Genomic DNA, 27,107 nt, shown 5'->3' with positions numbered 1-27,107 from the left:
AAACTCGCACAGGCAGCCCTAGCCTTCTTGATTCGTGCACCTATGTCGCTCTTGGTCCCGCCGTCCGACGCTATTTGGCTGCCAAGATATTGGAAACTTTCGACCTTCTCCACTGCTTGCCCCACTACCGTAAAGTTGGAAGGGTTGCCCGGGTTGATATCCAACGATTTGGTCTTGTTGACGTTGATGGTGACACCCGCCGCAGAGGAGCGTTCGGCTAGGTAATTGAGCTTACTCTGCATATCAGAGCGCCGTTGTGCTAGTAGAGCAACATCATCAGCCAAATCGAAGTCGTTGAGATGCTCCATGGTGATAGGCTGCCAAAGCAGCCCACGGGTTCGGTACACGGTCAATTGCACCTACCATGATCTCTTCGATTACGATGAGAAACAGTAGCGGTGATAGTATACATCCTTGTCTCACACCAGCGACTACCCGGATAGGGTCGGACAAGGCTCCGTTATGCAGAACTCTGCACGTGAAAGCCTCATACTGCGCTTCGATGAGGTTGACGATTTTATCCGGGACTCCCTTGCGTCTCAGGGCGTCCCACAGATTCTCGTGATTGAGACGGTCGAAAGCTTTTTCGTAGTCAATGAATACCAAATAAAGGGACTCTTGGAATTCATTGACCTGCTCCAGGATGATGCGGACCGTGACAATATGGTTCACACAAGATCTTCCGGCACGGAATCCTGCCTGCTGCCGTCGGAGAGTCACGTCGATCTTCTCCTGTATCCGATTCAGGATAACTTTGCACAGAACTTTGAGAACAATACACAGTAACATGATGCCTCGCCAATTGTCGCACACAGTCAGATCCCCCTTCTTTGGGACCTTCACTAAGATGCCCTGCATCCAGTCGGCCGGAAAAGTCGCGGTGTCCCAGATATTACAGAATAGTTGATGCAACATTTGTGCGGATAGCATGGGGTCAGCTTTGAGCATCTCTGCTGATATGCGATCGACCCCTGGAGCCTTGTTGGATTTCATGCTTTTCATGCTTCGGATAGCTGCTTCAATCTCCTGCAGTGATGGGGCCTCGGAATCGACGCGAGTAATGATGATTCGTGATCGCTTTCGCCGCTCGTGGAAACTGTTCGGAAAATTCCTCAGCATTCCGATTTTTAATAAACTGTGCTGCAGAAGGCGAACATGTGGAGCCGAACGTGGCTACGTCCATCACGAACACATTGAAAGGCTTAGATGGATCGTCCCGCCACAAGAACAACTGAGCAGATCGGTCTTCTGGTCGGATGAGGAACTGGTGAAACATCTTTCATTGCTTATCTGCTCCATCAAGGCTTCCGGGGTGCGTGTCGGCGAGATCAAACAATTCACCGTAGCCGGCAACACACGATCATCCGTCGAAATTGTTGGGAAACCACCTGCTGCTTCACCATAGTCGGTCGTGTTGTTTTGCGCTAGCAGTTCTGTTAGCCGATAACGTGTTGGAACAAACGATGAGATATCGGTATGATGTACGTCCGGCACAACGGGATCCGTTGGATTTGCGATGATCGACAAAGACTGCATGTCCAGCGTACTCGACTCATTCCTGGCTGTAACACTGCTAGTCACTGGAACTATTAGAACTTCCTTGGGAATGGTACCGGTCCGGGACTGAGTACCCGCGGGGATCGTTTTTGGTCCGGCGGTGCTGCTCGTGGTCGGGACTAACTGGCTCTGTACCCAATCGTGAGTTCTCTGCGAACTGCCACGGGATGATCGTCGTGTTCTACCGCTGCTTTGTTCATCATCAAGCTGGGCTTGCAGGATCTCATACTTTTTGGCAATGAATGCTTTTTCCAGACGCTTCTCCTCTTCGAGCCGCTGAAGATCGAGAGAGGCACGTACAGCTCGCGAACTTGCCTTTGATGATCGGCTTTTTCTGGAACCTGTTGGTTGGAAACGAACGGTGAAGCCACCGACATTACCACTTTCACTTTCCTGAGGAGCCAACAAATTGAGGTTAGGGTTGCCTTCTTCCAGACACCCGCTTGGAGACGTTTCCTCCGATGTGGCACCGGTAGCCTTCCCTCAGAGCGGCATTTCCGTTAGAAATCTAAAAAGTTTGTTGGGACAGAAACTGAATTTCGGACTGGTACAGCACGACTCGTTTTTGTGCAATGTGCATGAGTCAGCTTTTTAGCTGTAATATATTTAATTAGGATTATTGTTAAATAAGGGTTTGTTAAATGTTTGTGTTTGTGTTCACTTACATTTCTAGTCTTTATTAGTGTGTTTGTTCTCTCTGTCCAACAATTTTAAACTAGAATAATTATAAATTTTAAGAAAAACTTGTTTTGCGTCTTGTTTGTTCTTTGTTCTAGCTTTTAATGGTGAGTTTACTTGTCATGTGTAGGTTGCCAGTCATGCTATTTCCATACCTGAATTTGGTATTAACAAGTATTTTTTGCCTGCTCGGGAATAGCGACTTATGCTTTGATAGCAGAATAAGCTATTAACTTGTCCTAACGCTCAACTTTCCAATAACATATTTTGATATTATTTTGCACTGGTTTTGCTATTCCCCTTTACCCGGGTAGTGATGCCCCTTCCTTCAATTAAGACGAACGATCTGCTTCCTAATCACTGTTTGTTTTCCGGTCGACTTTTTGGCAACCATATCTGCAAGGTCCTTGTACATTTCCTTCGTCGTAGATTTCTCCCGGATATATCCCAAGTACTCATCCAACATCAAGCTCCCCAAAAGTGACTTTGCTTTACGGTGAATTGCATGGCCGCTTCTTAGGCCGCTACTAGAACATCCTTCACCATCCCACATATTCATAGCCACTTCCGGACAATTGTGAGATTCCATGAACTTGTCACCCATAACCTATTGATCGGTAATAAGTACAAGTTCAGATGAAAAGAAAGGGTATTCCAGAAAACTTAATGAACAAATCTTGAATATTTCGGTGGGAAAATATCAAAAGAAAACCAGGGGTGGGATGTGGCTGTCAAATACGAACATGAATGAAGAACGATCCTTAGGATGATTTGACAGCACGACCCCCCGCAAAAGAAAACTGGCCTGATTTTACAAATGATTCTAGGCGTAGGAAGATTTCATATGAAAGCTTAAACGATTTTTAAGGCGAGAGGTCTTGAGGAAAATTGCGAGATATGCAAAACACAGTTTTCTTTGCCATTGAGCTTGACTTGTTTTTAAGGTTGTGTTGTACCTGTTATCACCTCCAGCTCCGATGTCATATATTACCTGAAAAGTAGAAAGAAAACTTTTATTACTAAATTGATTTAACATAATTTGAAAAATATCGACACCTCAATAATAATTCATTATACTTTCTCATTGCAGGTATGTGACATCACTGATCAATTCCAACCCAATGAAACCAATTTCGGCTTGCCCGAACCGAAAAAGGTACGGAAGTCTTACGCTCCCTTAAATTGCTAGGTTATTGCTGGCAAGGTAATGGGCAACATAAACGATTGTTTTGACGAAACCTACCTACAATTGCTGGTGTGCAAAAAGGCACTTTCACCCGACTCAATAACACATCCACACACACATATATCACTTTGTGCGGAACGCGCAATTACCCCAGTGCCGAAAATGAAGGTGCAAATCTCGAAACCAAAGAGTTCCATCATCAATTTGTTTGTGGCGGCGGTCTGCCAGTAGCAGCATCGGGCATCAACAGCAGGAAATCGAGAGTGGTAATTTTCTCCGGTGGTCGGTGGTGTTTCTGCTTCTGTTGAGGTTGATCATGGTTATGACCGAAAGTGATCTCGCCACAGCGATCCATTGCTCCTTAGAACTGCAAGAAGACAGCAGCAAGGAAACCTTGCAGCCGGCAGCTGTACTCCAATTTCATACTACCAATTTGTGCCAATGGACATGGACAATTTAAGATTTCTCCGATCTGCTACATTGTATGTCAGAAAGGTTTGAAATGATGTTTCCGGTAAGGGCCTTCTCCGCAGAATATTTTCCACCGATTACGAGTTAGATGGGGTTCAACAATTTCAAGCTTTTCATTTGACAATTTAAGACTACTGATTGAATAATTAAACCATTTTTAATTCACGTTTCGTTGCGTACCGAAAGCGAAATGTCATAAATAAATAAACTGCTGCTTCTGCTGCTTCTGCTGGGGAAATTTTTCTCTGCAATTCCACCTTTTCTTTTGGCCTATGACTCGATTTGCATCTTTTTCACGGGGCAAACCAAAGCAAGATAAAAAAAAAAAACCGAATAGAAAATGCACATTCGTCACGCCTATGGACCATTTTACCCGAGTGCGAATGTCTCACTTGCAGCCACCAGTTAAAACGGGGTCCATCGTGATCGTCGAAGACGGTATCTCAAAAATTCATTTGCATTTCGGTTGATACACAGCATAGCTTTCCAAGTCGCGATAGGGGTGAAGAGGTCACGCTTCCATGAGCCACAGTCCGGCTAGAGGTCGAATGGATGGACCGGCAGTCTCGGCCGAAGACCACGACGGCAGTAATTTCTTTATTTTCCCCAGCGCCATCAGCGCCACCGCGTGCCAATCGTATTATGACCGAACCAATTTTCTAATAGAGCCCCCAGGTGAGAGAAGGCAACCGGAACAACAACAAACGACTTCGGTTTGGATTAAGAGACGAATTGCATAATTAAGACGTTACGGAGCTGTGAAGTGTTTGGAATTGTTGGCTTTTTCTTTTTCGGTAGGAAGTGGCCATTTCACTGACCGCGGATCGCGCATCGAAGCAATGTGATGGGCCTATTGTTTCAAGCCTAGCTTCGATGATTATCACCTTGAACTTTGCGGAAATGTAAATTATGTGGTATAATATGTAGTGTAGACGTTGATTGTGATTGGCGCTTGGAAAAATTAATTGTACAATGTGGTTTAGCCGATTCAACCGCAGTCCGTGTTATTATAATCAAACAATAGACACCTATCGTTTTGGTAAGATATTATAGCATAGCGCTCTAGGCTTGGTTTGGATACGTTTGTTACTTCCTTCGAAGCATCACGCCCCAATACATGAAGCGGGTTTTAATTTCCTATCAAATCTTTCGATAACATTACCCATCCCCAGGTAGTTAAACAGGTTCCCAGTTTCACGGAGCATTCTCAGGAAGTGAAGTGAAGCATTTTGAAGTTCTTTGGGTCAAGTGCTCCAATCCGTCATCAAGTCCTCCAATCAATCTCAGCTAGTTCACCACACAATGAATTTATCCAGGCTTTCCTTTCAAACTCTTCCTCAGAAATCTCCCGAGCATCTCCTCCATCTTTGATTCTTTGGTAGCTTTGAAATAGTTTTAAAAATATTGAATACAAATTCAAGGAAGTTTTAAAAAAACTACAAGGGACAGCCCTATGGGGTTGTACGCAATGGTGACGTAGGACTACGTGATCTTATATTATAAATGTTATTTGCTCACTGCAGCAAAAGCTTGTGTTTTGTGTACGAATAGGAATTTTAGCGGAGATCTCTCTGTTTATACTCATTAGTATGACGCGCTTGACATAGACGGCCCACAGCGACTCACGAAGAGCTACTGATTCCGATCAATAGCGGTGCGGCTTCTTCCTCCTTCTATGGATGCTCATGTGGGCTCCAGCTCGCTGCTTGCAGGCAGCCTTTCGTTGTGTATTGGAGAACAATGTTCAACGTTACGTGCCGAAAGCACTGCTGCTGTTGCTGATGCCGACGACCGGACACCACCACACACGGTGATTGGAACTGAATTAGATCAGCGGTTGTGGGCACCCTTGATAGCTAGCTGCTTGCGGGAAACGTTGGGTACTGGAGAAAACCACCACTCACCACGCGGTGATTGAATAAACACCGTTTGGTGAGACCGGATGGAATTTCACTTTGAAATCTGTGCTAGGGAAATCGCTTTTCGCAGGCAATCTGTGATAATTTTAACTATCGCAGCAATAGTTGCACATTCGTGCAATTTTCAATAGTGACATTATAGTCTTAAATTTACCAGATGCGTAGGAATATTTCTGATCGATTGGTGATAAAATTATTGAAATTGGTCCAGGGACAGCTGAGTTATTAACGTTCAAAATCTTTCATAATTTTGTTTCATGTTCCATTTTCGGTTTTCACAAAGTGTACCCCCATATAGAAATCACAGGCGTAGTCCTACGTCAAAAACTTCTCTTCTGAGTTGCCTTAATTTGAGAATTTCAAAACAACAATGAAATGATCCCTATACCACAAACTATTTCAAACGATTTTTCAATATTTGGAAAATATAGTACGAAAACTTCAAAGTTATGAAACACTTTCGTAGGTTCAAAGGAATTCCCGAAGGAATTCAAAGATGACCGGTTCCAAAACATCTTAAATTGTTCATAAAGCTTAGCGAGCAGAACACATTCAGAAGACTCGAGCAAAGGTGAATCGAATACATTTCTTTTGAGGTTGGCGTCTTCGCTATTCGATCGGAGCTTTTACTTTTCAGAGGTAGATGATGCAATTGTGTCTGTTTCTTAGCGTTTGTATGATAAATCATTCCTTGTTAATTATTTACAGCATTGTCTGGGTCTAGAGATGAACTAGCCTAAGGCTAAAAATCTCTTAAATAAAGAAAAAAAAAAAAAAAGCATTGTCTGGGTTCAAATGATGTAAACATTCACGCTTAAAATTACATAAACACCGAAGAATAGTAAACAAATTTAACCTTCCTAATTCTAGGCAACATTATCATAACAAATCTGTCCACATTATTTAAGAAATAAATTCTCGGTTTACCCGGTTCAATATAAACTACTAAATGTCGTAAAAAGGACTAAAACATGATGAAACCAGCAAATTCCAATTAGACCGCTAATGCTAATGCTGCGATATACATCTAAATTAAGGTAGAATTCTTTATTAAAGAGAGTTTTAGAATCTCTGAATTAAATTAAGCATAAAACCGAATGCGATTGAGTCACAGAGTTCACTAGGTTAAATGAGTGTCATTACTAAGACAGCAGTATTTTTCCTGGATCTTGAATTTGGTTCTACGTTCAAAAAGTCTTCAAAATTTGTCTATGATAATTCACTCAAACCTTTAGAGAATTTTATGAGAACACTCAAGCGTTTCCTTTAACACCAATTCCCTTCACACAGTTCTTCTAAAATAAATTTGAGATTCTCTCTGGGAGTCCATTGAAAATGTTCTATAACAGTTCATAAATTCTCTACAGAACAGTCTAAAAAATTAATGAAATTTGTCTGTAGATTCTCTACGAATTTCAAACTTTTCCTTAGAATTTACTGAAGCTTCATTCTATTTTTTTTAATTCCCTTTGATTTCTCCCTAGAATTCCCATGCAATTCACTTCAGAATTGAAATAAAAATTTTGCACAGAACTATCTTGAAGTTCTTCTCTAGAATCATCTCGAAAATTCACTTGATCTTTGTAATTTCTTTAAAACTTTTCGAAGAATTCCTTTGGAACTGTACCCTTATTTCGATTCCGAGCAGTTCCACGCCAAACCACGAAACGGAAAAACTCAACTTTTTTCTGATTTGCATTAAACTTTGCATAATTGAGTGTTATGGGCAATCATTCACATTTTTTACAAAAATTCGGTCTTTTTGGATGCTGTATTTTTTTTTTCTTTCAAAATGGGTCTATGTAATTTTTCAATAAATTGTGTCTGATAGAATGCTATAGAGAAACACAGTTTTTCTGGGAAAAATATACATGGCATTTTTTTTTTGAGTAAAAATTCCAAATAAGTGTTAAAAACTCAAATATCTCAAAAGTAAAGGGTGTCCACGATGAAATTGCCACACACAAAATTGATTCGCAAAATTCGAGTTTTCATCCGATTGCCATCAAATTTTCAGGGATTGAGAAATAACTATTAAACTTCATTTTACCATTTTACTCGTATTTTATTTACAGTCCATACGCAAATGCCCGCACCTTGGCCTTAACCCGGGCCATAAGATTCTGCACAACCTGTGAATCAACCGTTTTTTGCATTTAAACCCATACTTTCTTCAGTTCCTCGACTGTCTTCACTACCTTAGGTCGTTTAAGAAGGTGCTGCTTCATAATCGCCCAGTGCTTCTCGATGGGGCGGAGCTCCGGAGTGTTGGGAGGGTTGAACATTTTCGGCACGAAATTGACCTTATTGTCCGCACGTCCTTGGAGTAGTGGCATGAGGCCAAATCCGGCCAGAAGATTTTTGGGACGTTGTGGGCCTTCAGGAGAGGAAGCAGCCGCTTCTGGAGGCACTCTTTTATGTACACCTGTCCGTTCATCGTGTCCAGGGTCACGAAAGGTGCACTCCGCTTCATGCACGTGCAGATGGCTTGCCAAACCAGGAATTTCTTCGCAAATTTGGACATCTTCTGAGTGCGGACATGCTCCGGAACGCTGAACTTATCCTTGGCCGTGAAAAACAGGTTGCCGGGAATCTGTTTGAAGTCGGCCTTCACATATGTTTCGTCGTCCATGATGCAGCATTCAACTTTCGTCAGCATGTTGAGGTACAACTTCCTGGCACGGGTTTTGGCGGACTTGTTCTGCTTCTCGTCGCGATTAGGGGCCTTTTGTACCTTGAACGCTCGAAGCCCAGCCTTAGTTTTGGCCTTCTGGACAAAACTTCGGCTTAGGTGCAGCTTCTTAGCCACATCCCTAACGGAGGCGTTCGGATTTCGGTTGAAGGCCCCAACTACGCGGTTGTGATTTTTGGTGTTGTACGGAATACTTTTTCCTTCACTTCTGGGCTTCCGATCGGTGGTCAACCGTTCCTCGAACCGCTTAATCACTCGCGACACCGTGGAATTCGCGATTCCCAACGTTTTAGCGATGGAACGATGCGAGAGATCCTTGTTCTCGTGATGAATGCGCAAGATTTTATCATGCACGAGCTGTTCTTTCGACTCCATTTCCGCGAGTTTTGATCACATGACTTTAAAACTTGCAGGATGTAAATAATGCACTATGAACTAAATCCACCCAAATTTTCATTAAATTCTACCCAACGGTTAAAAAGTTAGAGCAATTTCATAGTGTGGCAATTTCATCGTGGACACCCTTTATATCTTCAATGGTTGAACTTGAAAATTAACAAAAACAATTTTCAAATTCCTGATTTTTTCCCGGTTAAAATATAAAAAAAAAAAATATCCCAGTGGTTAGTAGTCAGCAAAAAACTAAATTTTTAAACTGATGCAAACTCACGTTTCGAGATGCTTCGAATCAATTTTACTGCCTTGACGTAGGACTACGTCTGTGATTTCTATTTAGGGGTACACTTTGTGAAAACAGAAAATGGAACATGTAACGATATTATGAAAGATTTTTAAAGTTATTAACTCATCTGTCCCTGGACCAATTTCAATAATTTTATCTCCATTCGATCAGAAATATTTCTACACATCAATAGCAATATTTCCGACTGTTGATTTTCAACAAGAAACTAGTGTGAAAGTGAAAGAGCTTTTGAACTTAGGGTCAAAGTTTTACCGAACGTTCAGCTGTTGAAAGTTCGGTACAAAATTACCGAAGTCAGTTATAATTTCTAAGTGTGTAATCAGAGAGACAAAACAAGTCGAAGTGGTATTCGCCTCCGATCTTCGGGCGTGTGCGAATAAGGAATACAGAACCATACGCCCCCAACAACCACACAAAATGCTCTCCAGAGTTGTAATCTTGTAACCAAACTTGAAAGCAGGGGTGCAAGTGATTTTGATCGATTCTCTTCATCGACTTTCTGTTTAATTAATAACTCGACGGAAAACACATTCATTGATACGTTTGTTGTTCTGGATGATAGAAAAGCATAGCAGAAATAGTGCGAAATATGTTGGTGAAGCCATGGTCATCAGGAAGAGGAAATCGGTGAAGAGAATTGACTTTCACCCCTCTGCTTCTAAGCCCCTTAATTCAGTCGTCGTCATAGCAATGAAAACTAGCATCGCACCGCTTTTGATTCTTGGCTTACACTTGCTGGTTGCAATTCTGCTGTTCGACATGTTCGAAGGACCACCAAAAAACATGAAATTACATTATTTTCTAGGGATGCCTAAAAGTCCAATTATTCGATTAACGATTAATCATAAAGATTTTTCCAGCTCTTCGATTTAATATTTATCAACACTGGGTGAACACTGATATTCTGCGACCTTCCAACCTGTCGCAGATACCAGTTCAACCCCAGTCCAGCAGACGGGCCGAGACTCTTGCGAGTGCCCAATCATTGAACCGAAGAATATGGAATTGCCCGGTCCGAATTTGCTGATCCAGTTGCCTACACGTCATCATCATCTTTCAAAGGCTTTATAAGCCTGTACAGTGGTGGCACGAGTCCTGGAGTTTAACATTTTTTCCTTAACATTTGATACTTTTTGCGATAACCATTTTGACGACACACAAAAACAAACTGGCAAGCGGCAAAAATGTCATGACATTTCTAAACTGTTTTCTGCCAGCGACAGAACATTTTTGCACAAAGAAGCAGACAAGACCGGCGGCGCGCGCGACATAAATTTATGTCGTGTAGAATTTTGCTGATTTCTGGCTAATTACTGCATTTATTTGATGTTCATTGCATGGAATTAAAGGATAAGAATGAAGACTGACCACTCATAAGCATTGATGTTAAAATTATGCGTAAATAAGGGAGTTGGTAATTTACTGTCACACGCAAGCCTGCAGCTAAAATTTCATTACAATAAACTGTTTGGAAAAATCAGGCTGCGAGATTTTATTTATTCTCTATCTCCGCTGTTCGCTTGGAATGTAGTTATAAACGGCCGCCCGTGTGCTGGCTGTTTTTGTTTCGCTCTGGACGATGGTTTTTCAAAAAATGTACTGTTGCCACCTCTGAGCCTGTACCATCGGCCCTTTTGAGGGGCACCAAGATTTTCCAAAAGAGTTAAATTTCTGAACATGTTCCAACTAAAATATTCATGTCCAAAGGTTCTTTTTAGGGCAATCATAGCCATACTAAAGAGTATAAACAGAGAGAACTTCGCTCAAATTCCTATTCCTACACAAAACACAAGCTCCTGCTGCAGTTAACCGATAACATTTATTATATAACACCACGTAGTCCTACGTCTCCATTGCGTTCAACCCCATAGGGCTGTCCATTGTAATTTTTTTTAAAGCTCCAGTCCTCTTTTTAAGATAAAACTCTATCGGACTGCATGGGATTTTTAGAGTGGACGATTAAATTAGGAAAAACTTTATACAAAGATCTCGGAGCATGACAATATTTTAACACACCTTGATCTAAACACAGAAAATTTCCAACATTCTGAGGCTTTTAAATTTGAGTAGAATAATAAACTAGGAAATTTTTCCCAAGATTTGTGACTTTTAAAAACCTTCGTGATCCAAGATTCAAACGAAAAAACGAAATAGAATTGGAATTTTCGAGACTGAAAAAATTCTCCAAATGTGGAATATTGAAAAAATAAACAAAACTTATTTGGAATGAAATAAATTATGAGCTTTGGAAAATTCGAAATAGCTGAATCACTTAAAAAAAAAAAATAGAAAAACTCAAAGGACTTCTGAAGAAGCCCAAGATAATTCTGAGATTAAGGGGGTATTCCCAATCTTTTTTTTTTCAAAAAATCAAATTTTTTTTTCACGTTTTTTTGTACTTTAGACTATATACTTTCATCCCCCCAAGCCGTTTTCCGATCAGCGAATTCGGTGTCCAGGCATAACTGACTAATAGTAAGAACCCCCAAAATGGTTTTAACTAAAGTCAAAACTTTAAACGCGTTTTTCTCGAAACCACATTTTTTTATCGGGCGAAGATTTTTCTCAGAAACTATAAGAGATATTGACTTGATTTTTTACGCATTTTGTTCCTTATTAAATTCTTTGGAGCTTCTCCCACTTTCAGCCAAAAATATTAACATTTAACATTGTTTGAAGCACCTTAAAGCTGCAAAAAAGCGGGCTAAAAATCGCCTGTTTTTTCATATGGCCGCCATTTTGTTAATTTGCAAGATTTTTTGCTGCCAACGGGAGAAGCTCCAGAGAATCTTATGCAGATTATTAATTTCATCACGAAATCTGTTTCAGATGAAGCCGTTCCAGAGAAAAGTCTTCGCCCGTCCAGGCGTTTGCGGCGAACAGGGGTCTGTTGCCGCCATTTTGTGACGTCAATAATGTCTTTTTTATGTCGAAAAAAAATTATTTGTAAACTTTAATGTTCAATAAACAAGAATCCCAAAGAGTTAGGCGCATTACTATTCATTTTCCTTGAAAAAAAAAATTAATAGAAAAACAGGCCGAAAAAAGGCAAAAGATTGGGAATACCCCCTTAAGCCCTAAGAACTGTTAGAAGAATCCCAAGGGAGTTGTGAGGACAACTCCAAGGATAATTCCTAGGTGATTCTGAGGAGAATTATATGGGGATTGTGTGGAGAATAGCAGGATTTCAAGAGAATAGAATTTATAGAGTGTTCTGAGGATAATTTAAAAGAATTATTGAGGATAATTCTTTAAAAAAAACATAATCAATGAAGCTCCGAGAAAAATACCAAAGAATCATGTTAAGGTTTATAAAAAAAATGAAGATATTTTCAAATAATTTTTAGAATATTAAGAAGGGTATCCCAAGGTTTTCTGAGAAGAATTCCGAATGATACCTGAAGAGAGTTTTGTGTAAGGTTCATAGAAATTTTTGAAGAAGAAAAAATCCAAAGAATCTAATCCTTGGAATAGTTTCAAATAAATTCATACGAGGATTCAAAGGAAATCTTAGAAGAGTTTCAAAGGAATTCCAGGGTAATAACGAGGAGAGCTTCAAGGGAATTTCCCGGTATGTTTAAGCAGGATTTAATGATAATTATAAGTAAAATTCAAAGAAAATTATGGGATTAATACTATGGAAACTCTGGAAAAATTGGATGGTAATTTTGATTTTGAACCGATAAAAAACCATCTCTAAAATTGTTGAACTACGGCCAAGATTTTTTTTAAAGTCCGGTTTCATGATTAGTTTCAGGTTATGCACATTACATCTTGGTTAGAGCAGAGAGGACAATTTATACTATTGCAGAAAAATTTCAATTTAAAAAAATTCAAATTACTGGTGGAAATTATGCATAAAAAAGGGCAAGTCTTTCTTTTGGTAAAGACCTACACACTTAATTCAGATCACCGAAGTCGGTAGGAATTTACCGGGTTTTTGAACAGCAGAACAACTCGGTAAATTTTTCAAATGACCGTTACACGTGAGAAATCAAGAAAATTTATAAATTTTATTTTTCATCAATAAATGGGGTAAACTTGTTCAACTTCTGTACAAGTTCGGGATAATTTTTTTAATAATTGGATTTTTCACTGATTTTTAAACTTTTACCGAACAGTTCTGTAGTTCAAAATTTACCGAACAACGGAGGCCTGGATTAGTGTGTACGCTGTTTGGCGAATTGGTTATTAAACCCTGGCGTAAACATTTATTTAAAGATTTTAGAGCTGTAATGCATTTAAAGGTTCTGTTACATTCACTGATATATGAATCATTAAAATGTTTCGAAGTTATATGCTTTCGAATCTGAGACTAAACTACTGCTTCTCAATCCATGGGCCATAACCCACAGATTTCTTCATATGGCCTAAAATATGTTGGAGATTCGCAAGCCATTTCGGTGTTTTAAGACCAACTTTTTATTATGGTGATTTAGATTTGTGTTTGGAAGGATCTGAAACTTCTGAATATGCAAATCATGACAAAAGAGCAGTCCGCAATATGCAAGACTAGAACCGAAGACAACATATCAAGAAGACTGGCAACTTTGCCTTAATCCAAGCGAAAGACACAGTAGCGCTGCGCTCGAGCAAAGGTGGAAGCAACGCATAGGAAAATGAGCAAATACATAAACCTTTATTCTGAGGTTGGAACCTTTGCTATCCAATTCGTTCGGAGCATTTACTTTTAGAGCGGCAGATGACGCGATTGTGCCTATCTCATAACCGTTGTTCGAGAAAATAGGAGAGTTGCCAGTCTTCTTGATATGTTGTCTTCGCTATAACGCTAATAAATATAACCTAAGCTCAAAATTTACGATGAATAAAACACAACATTTAATATAAGTATGCATGTTAGATTTATTAATTTTTCCCAGTTGGCCCATCAAATTCCCGGGTTTTCTCCGGTTTTGCCGACTTATTTTCAAATTCCCCTGGTCAACTGGTCTACTTATAAATACTACTGTGAACTCACACAATTGACTTGAAGTTCAAGTCAAAATTCTCTTCGAATTCATCCCAAAACTCTCTAGGATATTTTCTTTCTGAAATTAACTTGGTGTTATCTCTAGGACTTATTATGATATCTGCTCAGACTTTGGACACAATTCTAAACTTTTCTTTATAGTTCTTAAAAGTAACTGTATACTGAACATCTAGTACAGTTTAAGGGTCTTAAATATTTGTTATGGACTAAGAGAGAACGAAGTATATTTTTTTCAATTTCTCATCGAAATTCACGGATTTTTCCCGGTAGCTTCGGATTCCTGGTTTTTTTTCGGTTTTCCCGATTATCCGATTCACCCTGCAAAAAGAAATATCCGCATGAATAAAAGAAGTTTTATTAGACTCTTGACGGAACTCCTATGCACAGTATTTCGAGACTGTTTTAGAAAAAAAAATACTAGAAATATCGGATAATGGTTTTGACGGGAAAACGTGAATAAGACATTTTGATATGATCTTAAAGAAGTCTTTTATATCCAAAGAAATAATTAAGTTCCCTATCAGAGACGTGTTGGGTACCGGCGATCTCTGCTATATGCAGTCGATTTATTTGTTTCTGCAAATGTCTAGTATAAGAATTTAATTCGTTTGTCTTTTGTATCTCCTTATTAGTTTTTGTTTGTCTTGTCCCCCGTCTCGATGAGTCTCATCGTCGCCCACTGGTCAACATAGCCGGTCGAACTCCAGACGAATCTAGAACCACACTACCTTTCATACTGGCGATATCGCTCTGATGAGACAACGAAACCCTACCCCCAAGCTCCTCCCCTTTTCCAATCCTTCGACAATGTACCCCTCTAACTCTAACGAGTAAGCCGCGAGTATTCGACCCAACTCCTACGAGACATAGAATTAAGTGAATTTTGTTACAAACAAAGAACATCGACTCCGTAAAGCTAACGCGATTGGGCCTTGCAAATAAACGAACTAGATAAAAAAAAAATAAGTTAATTCAGACATTGTGAATTTTTAAAAAAACCCGTGCTCTGAAATCCAAGATCCAGGATTAAGAAAATATGTCAAGATTCTGTGACTTTGATTGAGAATAAACTTCAAGATCCTAGTCAAATGAAACCGTTCAAGATTATGGGGCTAGACTCTTCTGAAAAGTGTAGCAGTGAGATATGTGAGATTATTATTGGGTTTAGCTTCAGCTATGGATAATTTCTACAGTTTATTACCCAAATTGAAACACTATTTTCGTTGGATTTTCTTACGAAAACACTTCGCTGAATGCATGCAAACGATTCGGTATGCTTTCAGCTTCAATTTGACTATATTTTTACCACTGAGAAAAAGCAATCTAGCAGGGTTTTCTTGAAATGAAACACACGCTCTACAAATTGTAGCTGATTTCGAGTTGCCGATAATAGAACAGCAGATTTACATGCAGTTCAAATTGAACGGTTGCCGAAGAAAAACTGGTTGCCGACAATACTCGCTCTCACTAGAGAAGATTGGAGCTTTGTAAAAGCGTTTCAAAACAGTTTTTGACAATTCTTTCGACTGAAATTGTTAGAGCAGCTGGCAGCAAAAGATTGTAAACAAACCAATACTGCATATGTGTGCGTTCCATAGAGAAAAAGGCTATAGAAAGAAGGTCGCTGCTTAGGTTGCCGAGAATACGTAAATTCCCCTATCAAAAGTATGAGAAAAATATCAAGAACTCAACAAAAACGAAAATATTTGCCGATCTTGCCATTCATAGCCTAGTTTTAAAATTTTCGCAGATACTGAAAATTTTAGGTTATCCAGCATTTTGAAACTAGTAGACAACCTGTCAAACTCGATGCCAAAAGAACTTCTCTTGAACTTCGGTGCAATAAACTTGTGTTTTTATGAACTCGAGATTGACTTAGAACTTCCGGTGGAAGCTCCTCGTACTTACTGCTTGAGCTTTTGGACAAGGTTACTGAGCTTGCCTGAGCTTACTGATTGCACAATGGACAAAGGGAAGATTTCACAAAAGATCGAATGAACAAAAAATCAAATAAAATTAAAAGGGACAAAAGATCAAATGCTCAAAAGGTTGAAATGGAAAAAATAAGGTCGAACAGGTCAAATCAAACAGAATCAAAGGTTGGACAGGCAATATGATGAGCAAAGCAAGTAAATCAAGCTTAGGCTTTGAGTAACGAGCAGTTCCAGGCTAAATGACTAATCGAAAAAACACGATCATCTCCGATTTGCATGAAACTTTGCAGAACTGTTTGTTATGGCCAATAATTCACATTTTTGTTAAAACTAGGCCATTTTAGATCTTGTGTAGCATAAAAAATGGCGCCTTTGAAATTAAAAAAAAAACACGAAAACGGCACTTCTGATCCAAATGACGCCTGAGACAAAGTTGTAGAGAATAAGAAAATAATGTTTTCTGGGAACAATATACAAAACAATGTTTAAAGAAAATTCAAGTCAATTTTCAAAAAGTTGTCCTTGCCCGGTTTTTTAATTTTTTTTAAAGCTACTGAAAAATGCAAATGGAATGTTTAAAATGAGGGTTTTTGATCTTATTTCCGTCCTACTAAGCACAACCCACGATTTACCTCTCTTTCTTGAACGGGTTTTAACAATAAATGTTTTATCAAAGATGACTTCTAAATTTATTCCCCTTTCCATAAATAACGTTGAATTTGATAAAGAGCCACACATTGTTGAGATATTTTTAAACATCTAATACTGCTTCTTGATTCAATATTCTACCAACGAGTTTCGCATTGAAACGTCATTGGATTTTCTTCGTCCTACGGATCAGGGTAGAAAAATCGAGTTTGCTAGGAGCGCTTCTTTGAGAACAATGAGTGTAAATATTCACACAATACGCTCTAATAGGCTTTGTGTTGTAGCTTGTGAACTAACGCATCAGTACAAACGTATTACTGATTTGTGCACGGTGAAATCATTGATTATACTGATGATTATTCTGCTCGATAGAACGGAAATGGACGATTACAACGAAGTATTGCTCTATTTACAAAAATCGTAAAATAAGAAATTCTGGATTTTTTTTTAACTTTTTGCTAAAACGTTTTTTCATGTAATTTATACTTAGGAAATAATGTTTGACACATCTTTAATTATTTACTGTAACAAAATACACAAAAAAAGCATTGATTTTTTTTAACCAAAAGTTCATGTTCCACGATTTTTGACAGTTTTCAAGTGTCCATGGTTTTGAACATTTCAAAAGTTTTAATTTTTCATAAGTTTTTTAAAACCGTTGGCTCCGCTGAATCGTAAACAGCACGGTTCTTTTGAACGATTTCTCGATAACGATACAACCTATCGACTTGATTCGAATTAAATGTTTCAATTCAAGCCATAGGTAATTGAATGACATACTTAAAAGATCAGAAATGCTGTTTCCGTGGTACAATTTTTTTTGAAAAATTCCAAGGACGCCATTTTGAAAACTTTACGAGATCCAAAGTGGCCGATTTTCAGCAAAAATGTGAATCATAGGCCATAACAAATAATTACTTAAAGTTTCATACAAATCGGAGAAGGTCGATTCAAATATTAATTTCTTTTCGTTATTTGCCTAGCACTGCTCTATTTAACCACCTAACTAAAACACTTGAAAGTTTTTTCTCTCTCTCTCTCTTTTAAAGTCAACTCCTTCTTTATAACATGAACAGTTATTTACCAGATAAAAGCTATTGAACACTGCAACTTGAAGTGCTCAGAAGTTATTTTGATATTTTGTTAATTTCATCATGTTGTCCAATAGAGGTTTCGTCCTTGTCGACCTTTTGTTCACCCGGTATTTGTCCTTTTAGAGATCAGATCTTCTCTATGAGTTTGAGGGTAGGTCCTTCATGATTTTGGTGAAAAATAGGTGTGATTCAGGGCACTTGTTTTAAGTCCTTAAAATTAGAGAGGGAGTTTATTCCAGACAGATACAGATACAGATACAGTGACAGAAAGCTTAGAAGAAGGGAAGATTCAAAGAACTTTGAGGCATTTCCAGAGTTTGAAACATAAATGGGTAGTTTTTATTATATTAAAAATTCGGCCATCAAGAGCAAATTTTCGGATCAGATGCATGGTAATAAGGAAGTGAGTTCAATTCATTTTATAAAACAAACTCCTTGGCAATAATTTATTTGATATATTTCAGGCTTTTTCCATGGAGGCCTATGGTCCTACGGTAACTCTTGAAGTTATGCTCGGAATCTTTGACTTGTAATACTGTTGCCTTCTCTAGATTTCCAATAGAGCTTACTTATTATCGATTAAACTGGGATATACTGAGATGAATCCAGTCTTCTGAATGAGTTAATTTCGTCTGAAATCATTGTGCTTGGACTTGTTCTCAAGATTTTCTGGGTATGCCTTAAACAAGAATGAAAAACATTATGTATAGCAATACTTTGTTTAGAAGGACGCCGCAAATGGATAGTGAGTAGAGTTTGCATTCTAACCACGAAATGCCGACAATGCTGATGTAACAGGTTGACAAGTTAATGATGTTTTGCCCCTAAATCAGAGCTGACAACCCACAAAGCAAAATTTTTTAAGCCCATCATCTAGATTGAAATCCGCTGCTTATCCACAATGTTAATTCGAATCATCTGACTTCCAGATTAAAATCAAGACAATTTCCTGCTCCCGAAAATGCGTTGGTTCCACTCTTGCGTGCTGATAAATAATATATAAAACCATCGCCCTATTTATTATTAATATAAATATAAAAGCCGGCTCCCCTCCGGAACCGTGAAAGCAGAAACTCGGTCAGCAGTTCAAGGTAATACTGGTATCCGCTGTGATTTTCTTATTTTAATTTTCGGTCCATTGTCCGAGTTAAATAAAATTATAAAAAAAAAACGCTTGGCATATCCAGATCAGCAGGTTCCTGATCACGGCCCCGAGAAATAAAATACAATGTAAAAAAAATGATGCGAACCATTCCCCCGGGGTACTTTCTAACAGTGCATTAACAATTTGTCAAATCCCGGCCACAGTGAGAAGGAAGAGACGAATTAGATTTTTAGCACTTGTATTTATTGCTGCCTAGGGATGGGACAGGCATCACTCACCGTCGTCATCACCGTTAGAGTTACGGTTGGGACGCTTAATTTTCACACATATAAATTAACCTGTTTCAATCATGCCAAAAATCTTGATGAAATTAGCAAACTCGACTCGTTTCTTCCAACTTGACGTTTGAAGATCATAATTGAGAGGAGCCCTGTTTTTTTTTCAGTTTGAAGAAGTTCGAGGTCAAAAAGTGCCCAAGATAATTAAAATCTCGAACGAATGAATAATAATCCGCAGTAATCAGTGATAATCTACTTGTGGCGCGTGGTTCGGCGTGTTATCTTGAAACGTTCAAACAGAGAGACGGGAAAAAGCTTGGCAAAAAATAACAGAAAGAAACAGCTAAGAGCGTGGCTCTTATGGGTAACTGCTTCAATGAGTAATTTTTCAAGCAGCGTCCTACGTACACCCAACCGGGGAAGGAAAGATTCATGCGTAGGTTTTTATAAGAACGATATAGGAATTTTGCAATTAATCAGATTCATGATCGTACTGGATCTAGAAAATCATTCAAATGTTTGGTTCTGGAAGAAGTAGCCGTCGCTTGGTTTGGTGGGTATTACCAAACGAAGTAACTCTTTCAAAACTGATCTTACATATTGTTTTTACATATTTAATTCAATCAAAATGTTAGCAACATATTTATGGACCTTCCTTAAATATATTTGAAACAAATAACCAGTTCTTCTCCTTCCGCTAACATGTACACAGGACTAGTTCGTAGGCGTTGAACGTGTTTGTCAGCAATTAATATGGTTGGAAGAGCGGTGCTAAAGGGTGTGATTAAGGGTTCTTTCCCGCTTCGAGTTCATCTTAATTAACTACTTAAGAAAAACGAAAATTACGGATGTTGGTTTCAGTTATGAAATAAAGAAAAAGAGAAATCCATGGAAGAAATCTTACTCAACCAAATCAAAGATTGCAGTATCGATTCACAAAATAAAGGTTACCATTTTTCCCACCGTGAACACACATTTCAAATCATAAGATAAACATATAATTGCTCATAACATACCGCCACTTGATCAATCACTTAATATGGGTGCTCATCAAGTGGGCGTCGTAGTAACTTGACCGGTGCCTACTACTCACATACCTACCTACCGTTGAACGAGTGGCTATCTACTCACTTAGTTTTCTTTGAATGTGTAGAGCTGTATATAGCGCGTCTTCGTTTGTTTATTTGCTTTAGAGATCGCATGCCGCCGGTTGGCTGTCGATATGGGCAAATCGGAGTAAACATCTACACGTTTGAAATTCAGTTTATCGAAGCGTGTGATTCTATCATTGTAGCATAACAAAAATCGTCAGTTTATCACCCCACCGTTGTGCTGTGCACTTTGCAAAAAAGTGGATTTTTAGTTGGCACAAAAAATAATACTGGCTCCAGAGAGGATCGAACTCACGACCTTCGCGTTATTAGCACGACGCTCTAACCAACTGAGCTATGGGGCCACCTTGTTAAACCGATAGAAAATAGCCCTTGAGAAATTTGGCACCGTAACACAGGGGGTTTACGGTTTTTTTTTATTCAGTTTCACTACCAGGTGCGAAGGAACTGTTTGCTTGAAAAGGGTTACTAAAGGCAGTGGAGAATCAGCTGCTTACAGCTGCTTCGTTGCTGAGCCCGACAGATTTGTGAGTTGTTTTCAATGTTCAAAGTTTCAAACCATTATTAACAAAATGAACTACACTATCTCGAGGACGGTGAACAGAAGCCCATGTACATCAGAAAAGCTATGTAACAATGCAGTAGTTCTCAATTTGCTGTAGGAAAACAACTCTAATGTTGGTCTATGGATCTAAAGATTGGGCCCATCGATAAAAACCTCGCGTTCTTGTTGTTTTCTTAAAACAATGCATCATCTGGACAATAAATAGTTATTTTTGATTGCTCTTGAAAAATTGTCAAAAAATGCTCTCCTTCGAAATGTATGTACGGGCCTAATATTAGGGACGCTTAGTCCGACATTAGGGACATTAACTCTATTTGCTTATTTTATTTATTTATACAAAGTCTTTAGCTAAAACTACGACGATTAAAATATTTATTTTGATTTACCGGGATCGTAGAGAAAAAAGACCTAATTAAATTGGATACAGCAGCGATCTAACGCAGTGGTGCTCGTACAACGGCCATTCTATGGAATGAATGCCAGCAGACTGACCAAACATTTCAAAGATGCTTAATGTGTTTTTTTTTTAATTTCATAATAGTCAATTCATTTCCTAGAAACACACCTCACTATTCCTTAAAACTCCGAACACGATGCCTCCGGTAAAATGTGTAACGGCAAACTTGCAGTGTTTGAAAAATCATAGCTCAGTTATTAATTGACAAATTTCAAATCTATTGACGACATTTCAAACTTCATACTTCAAAGATTTATTCGATATCAATACATTTAAAATCGATCGATAAATTGCTGAGCAATGATTTTTTTTTAAATTGCCATTGAGTTTTAAGTATTGTGTCTGAATTCGGTTGAAATCCTCTTTAAAATTATCTTGGAAATTTTTAATCATTTCAATCAACCTCTTTTCAAAAGTATCTTTGGAATGTTTCCAGAACTTCTTTGATATTCTCCTTAGAAGTAACTTGGAATCTTCTTCGTAATTCGCAATAAACTATCCTCCATATTAGAATTCGCCTTCGAATTCCTTTGCAACTATTATCACATTGAGATTTCCTTGGATTTTATATCAGAATTCGTTTGGAACTCTTTTCAGAATCCCCTTGGATTTTTTTGTCAGGATTTCCTAGGAATTCTTATCAGAACTTTTTTCTTTTCCATTCTCACAATGATTTTCCCAATGAGCGAATTTACACACTACACTCAAATTAAAAAAAAAATCCTCTCGAATTATCCTTAAAATGTTGTTATAATTTGTCTCAAATTCCGGTTAAATTTTCGCAAAATTCTGTTATAAATACTTTTTTAATTCTGTTGCATTCTCCTCAATACTCCCATGATATAATCCGCAGATGACTTGCGTTTGAACTTCCACGAAGATCAACTAAAATTACAGCTAATTAGTGTCTCACTATCGAGACTATCAAATTCTCCCTAGAATTCCTTTGGAATCGAATCATCTTCAGATTCCTATAGAATTCTTATCACAATTTTCTTGAAATTTATGATAAAAATCCTTAAAAGTTTTTGCCAACATTACTTTGAGAATCTTGTCAGAAATTACTTGGAATTGTGGAGGTTTGAATATTTTTGGGAATTAAAATCTGAATTCTCTTTGAGTTCGTTTCAGAGATTCTTTTAAATTCTCCAGGACATTTCCTCACAATCAACGTGGAGTTGTATTCAAAATTACCATGCAATTCTACTTAAATTGTACAAACAATTTACATAAAGCTTTCCTCATAAGGCCTTTGAAGGCTTTTTGATCTAATTTCCGTACCGTTTGATGTGATAGAGTCACACATTATTGAGATATTGTTAGAAATCGAACACTGCTTCTAGAATCCAAATTCGTTCTACGAGTTTTAATCTCGTCCTAACGCATTGAAACGCCATTGGTTTTTCTAGGGTTTCTTTTTTTTTCGTTGTCGTTCAGCACTTCTACTGTTATGAGAACAATGAGTGTAAATATTTATACAACGCGCTCTTATAGGCTTTGTTGGGGGGCACTCTATTCCTGTCAACCACATATAAATGTACTGTAGCTCACATGATTTTGACATTTTTTAACAATCTAACACTTTTGGGTATACTGACAGTGGTTAACCTGACGGAGGTACGATAGAACAGAACACTTGCTTCGCAGTGCTGAACGCTAGAAAGAGTGATCTGTTCGAGAGTCTGTTGTAGTCATCCTAACCCCTCTCGCGAGTTTGAATGAGCCGAGCGTAGCATTTTTCTGAGGAGTAGAATGCCTACTGCCAAATCATTCCACTGAGCTTCAGAGCTTGTGAGCGAAAGGGGATAACATAAGAGTGAGGTTCGCTACTATTCGTGTTCATGTTTTCTATCGCACGCTCTGAGTTTCTTGCGTCGAACAAAAAAGTCATCCGGAGTCTCGAAAAGCGCACCTCACGTAAAATCATCCTCTCGCTGAAGTTCACTCTCCCTCTCTCTCGAGGAGTTTTTGTTTACTTCTTCCATATTCCTGCCGCCACTCACTCGAGGTGAGGGCTGGCTAAACTCGCAAGATAAAAGAGTTTGAAAACCTCCAGTGAGTTTAAGTTTCAGCAAGCCTGCCCCTATATTCATCACATTGATGTGAACAACGGCGAAATGCTTGATTGTTGCTCCCGTGAGCTTATGAGCTAACGCATCGTATAACTATTTGTATACGGTGAAATCATTGATTTTATTGATGTTTTCTGTTCGATAGAACGGGAATATGACGAAGTAGCGCTATCTTTTTTTAGAATGACTTTCTAATTCCAGGATTCCATAGGAGTTCTCTTCGAAAAAACCTTGAATTATATTTCAAGGTTCAAGCCAGATCCCAAGTTTTTTTTAAGCTTAGATCTTAATTAGTAAATGGTCCCAAAAAGATGTTTTTACGACAACCTTTCACTTAACTAAATTTGACCTTGTTACCCATTCATTCCCTCAGTATGCACTAACTATTCTCTCAAAATTATCCTCCTAAATTCCTCTAAATTCCACTCATAAATCTCTAGCAGCAGTCCTGTAAATTTCATGGAATGATCCTTAGAATTATCAAGGAAATTCTTCTTTGAATTATCTAAAAAATATTACAGGAATAGCCTTGAAACTCTCCTAAGTATTCCTTTAAAGTTCACCTCAAAAATTCTTTGGAAATTCCCTTGAAATATTCCTTATAATTCCTTGCCTGTCTTCTTGCCTGCCACCTAGAATCATGAAAGGAATCCTTAAATATCACTTCAAGTGTTCCAAACAATTCTTCCTCTGAATTCCGAGTTCCTTGGAAACTCTCATCAAGTTCATTCATTAAAGTCCATAAGCTGTGAAACTTTTGCAAGCTTTATCTTTAAAAAAAATCTGGGTTCTTTGTATAAAGAAATCTACTCTACTCTAATTTGGGCTCTTTGAAAACATTCATTGTCCGACGTCTTGAATGTTTATTATCGTTCCAGGTTCTTGAAAATTTCTCCAAGTTTGATTTTATTAGGCACAGGGTTTAAAATTTTTAATCTATGTCTCAGAACCTTAAAAAAAAAACAATTCAAGTTTCACGAATGGATGTTAACTAAACGATTTATATTCATATTTTTAAGTATTGATTGAGAATACGATAATTTAAAAATTCCCTGAGAATTCCAGGATTTATCAGGTAAAATAAAATTCCCTGAGTATTCCAGGATTTTTAAAGGAATTAGACACCCTGTAAGCCATGTGGAAGCCTTGGAGAAGTCCACTTATACTACATCCACTTGTCGTTGTTTTTTTCGCCGTTGATAATGCTGACATAAGTATGACATCAGCAGTGGTGTTTCCTTAACCTCAGTCTACCTGTGCACCAACTCTCAAAACATAAAGAATTATCAAAATAGTGCTTGCAATGGATAGATATCGAGTAAACTAGAAGATTAAGTGTATTTCTCAACCGATTCGAGTATAAATATGGCATTAAATCTGGTTTTGAAAGTTGGTCCACAGGTAAAAAGTGAGGTTACAGGACGCCACTGGACATCAGGTTGGTGACAGTAGAACAAATTCGTGTTGGAATTTCGGCAGTGAATAATGGACTCCAAAATCTTCGATAAAGTGTACAGAATAGGAAAACCTTTGCAGTTCTCAACAGAATGAACGCTACAGGCTTTTTCGATAGGCGTAACGGCGGTTTTGCAGGCCTCGCATGGATTACCTTCCGAAGGCAAACGGTTGAAGATTTTGGGAACGGAAGGCGCTAAATGATCTGAAATTCAGAAATCAACTTGATCTGACGAGCAATGTTTTTCGTTTGATAAAACTCCACAAAGCCGCAGGAATAGACTTCAGATCAGTCTTGTAAGCGGTCACCGTAGTCGACACATTTTCTGTGATAATTGACTGCCTTTGCTTCCGACATTTGCAAAACAAGATATCAAATAACACTACCAAACTAAAATGTCATATGACAGGCTCTGTCATACAACATTTTTGCCGAAGACCGTCACGAATGTATGTATTTTGGTTTTTCTCATAATAAGAGTTGCTGATGTTGTGCTTGTGTGAATTCTGAAAATAGCAAACAACGATGTCCTAGTAATAACATTTCTGATCAGAAATGCTTTAATTTACACCAAATTAAGAAATTAGAACAAAATCACACATGTCATATGATAGTTATTTGATAATTTTCTTTTTGCTCGAATGTTGTTCTACCGTTCGTGTTGTATAAGAGAGACGACGGTATAGCATGAGAGTACGAATACAAACAGACTGTCGCGCACGACAACGAAGTGAGTGTAGTAAAAAACGTCAACAGTTTCAACCCCTGCTTCAGATCGTTTGGAATGTTCGGTAGGTACTCACGGTATTGCAGATCCACGTTGATTTTGTCTCTAATTGTCTCACAAATTGCCTGTTTTGTTCTGTTCGGTTGCGAAAACATATTTCTTGTGTCCAAGCTCGGAGTCGTTTTGTATGTCGTGTGGAGCGACGGACAAGTGCGGTTTCAGTCAATTCAGTCAAGCTCACCATTGAGAGCATCATAATCACATCGTTTGGAGTCAAAATGGCACTCTGGCAAGTTTAGAATTCAATCGTTAAAGTTGGCAACAGAACACATCCGTCGCAAACCAGAAGCGAACAGACTTTCCGTTAGAGCGATTTCCTGTTCGGATGAAACATTAGCTGACAACGATCAATGCTGTCAGAAATAGTGATTTTAGTGACCACGTTGAAGAAATAGATGACCTCATAGTTGAAAAAAAGTTGATACAAAGTGACCTAAGAGAAGAAAAGTAGTCGTTCTGATGATTTGGACTTACTCAATTAGTATCTCATAAACACTTATGTACGATATGAACCTCTAAAGCGAAAGATTCAATAGAAACTTAACGACCAAATCCACGGTATTATCCAGGGTGTTTACTACTTGAAAAATCCTGGAAAACCGGGAATCCTCAGAGAATTTTATTTTTTTTCTGAAAATACCTGGAAGTTTCAGGGAATTTAATAAATTTTTTACTAAGGATACTATAGGATAAAGAAAATAATGCATTTTAAAATACAAACGATTGTCATTATTGTAATTCACACATTGAACACTACAGGTCCAGAGTGGATTAATTCAGCAACAGATAAAGTTTAAAAATTCAGAGGCTTGATATTTATTTTTGTTCTGGTAGGGTTAACACTACCCCATTTCCGGCCTATTAAGCACAACACGCACTTAGTCTTTCGTAATCTAGCGCAGTTTAGCACCAAACGGAATGTTATTATTACTGATGGCTTCCAAATTTATTTACCTTTCCGTATGTAGCGTAAGATTTGATAAATAGAAACCAATCGTTGAGATATTGTCAAAAGTCTAACACTGCTTCTTGACGCCAAACTTGGCCAACGGATTCTAAACTCGGCCTAACGCATCGAAACGCCAATGAACTCACTTCGGCCTATCGGATGAAGATAAAAATTGATTCGGTCGGAGCGCTTCTTTTGTTTTTGGGAATAATGGGTGCAAACCATCATATCACGCGTTCTTATTGACTTCTTTCCGTAGCTTATTAACTAAAGTATCGTACCAAACGCATAACTAACTTGTTAACTCTGAAATCATGGATTTATTTGATGTTTTCTGCTCGATAGGCCCAAAATGGGCGATTAGGCGAAGTAGCTCTCTACCCTATATGCATATTTCCCACAAATTTTAAATTTGAACATGTTTTTAAGATTCTGGACTTGAAAGTTATAATAG

At 38.3% G+C, this 27,107-nt stretch overlaps 2 protein-coding genes and 1 non-coding gene across 5 annotated transcripts in view; 1 reads left to right on the top strand and 2 right to left on the bottom strand.

Annotated features, from left to right (window-relative positions):
• Positions 1 to 27,107, bottom strand: part of LOC135700502 (uncharacterized) — a 430,325-nt gene that overhangs the window by 190,888 nt on the left and 212,330 nt on the right. The window lies entirely within an intron of this gene.
• LOC135700489 (uncharacterized) overlaps positions 1 to 27,107 on the top strand; it is a 325,126-nt gene that overhangs the window by 88,519 nt on the left and 209,500 nt on the right. The gene's annotated exons all lie outside the window — the stretch shown is intronic.
• TRNAI-AAU (transfer RNA isoleucine (anticodon AAU)) lies at positions 20,638 to 20,711 on the bottom strand. Its single transcript has one exon. It is a non-coding gene; the product is annotated as a tRNA-Ile (tRNA).

Source organism: Ochlerotatus camptorhynchus, unplaced genomic scaffold, assembly GCF_037179485.1.
Source record: "Ochlerotatus camptorhynchus isolate MF236.1 unplaced genomic scaffold, CSIRO-AGI_Acam_v1.1 ptg000137l, whole genome shotgun sequence".
Taxonomy (NCBI): domain Eukaryota; kingdom Metazoa; phylum Arthropoda; class Insecta; order Diptera; family Culicidae; genus Ochlerotatus; species Ochlerotatus camptorhynchus.
The sequence above is the reverse complement of the archived record's forward strand: the minus strand, read 5'-3'. Positions and strand labels throughout refer to the sequence as shown.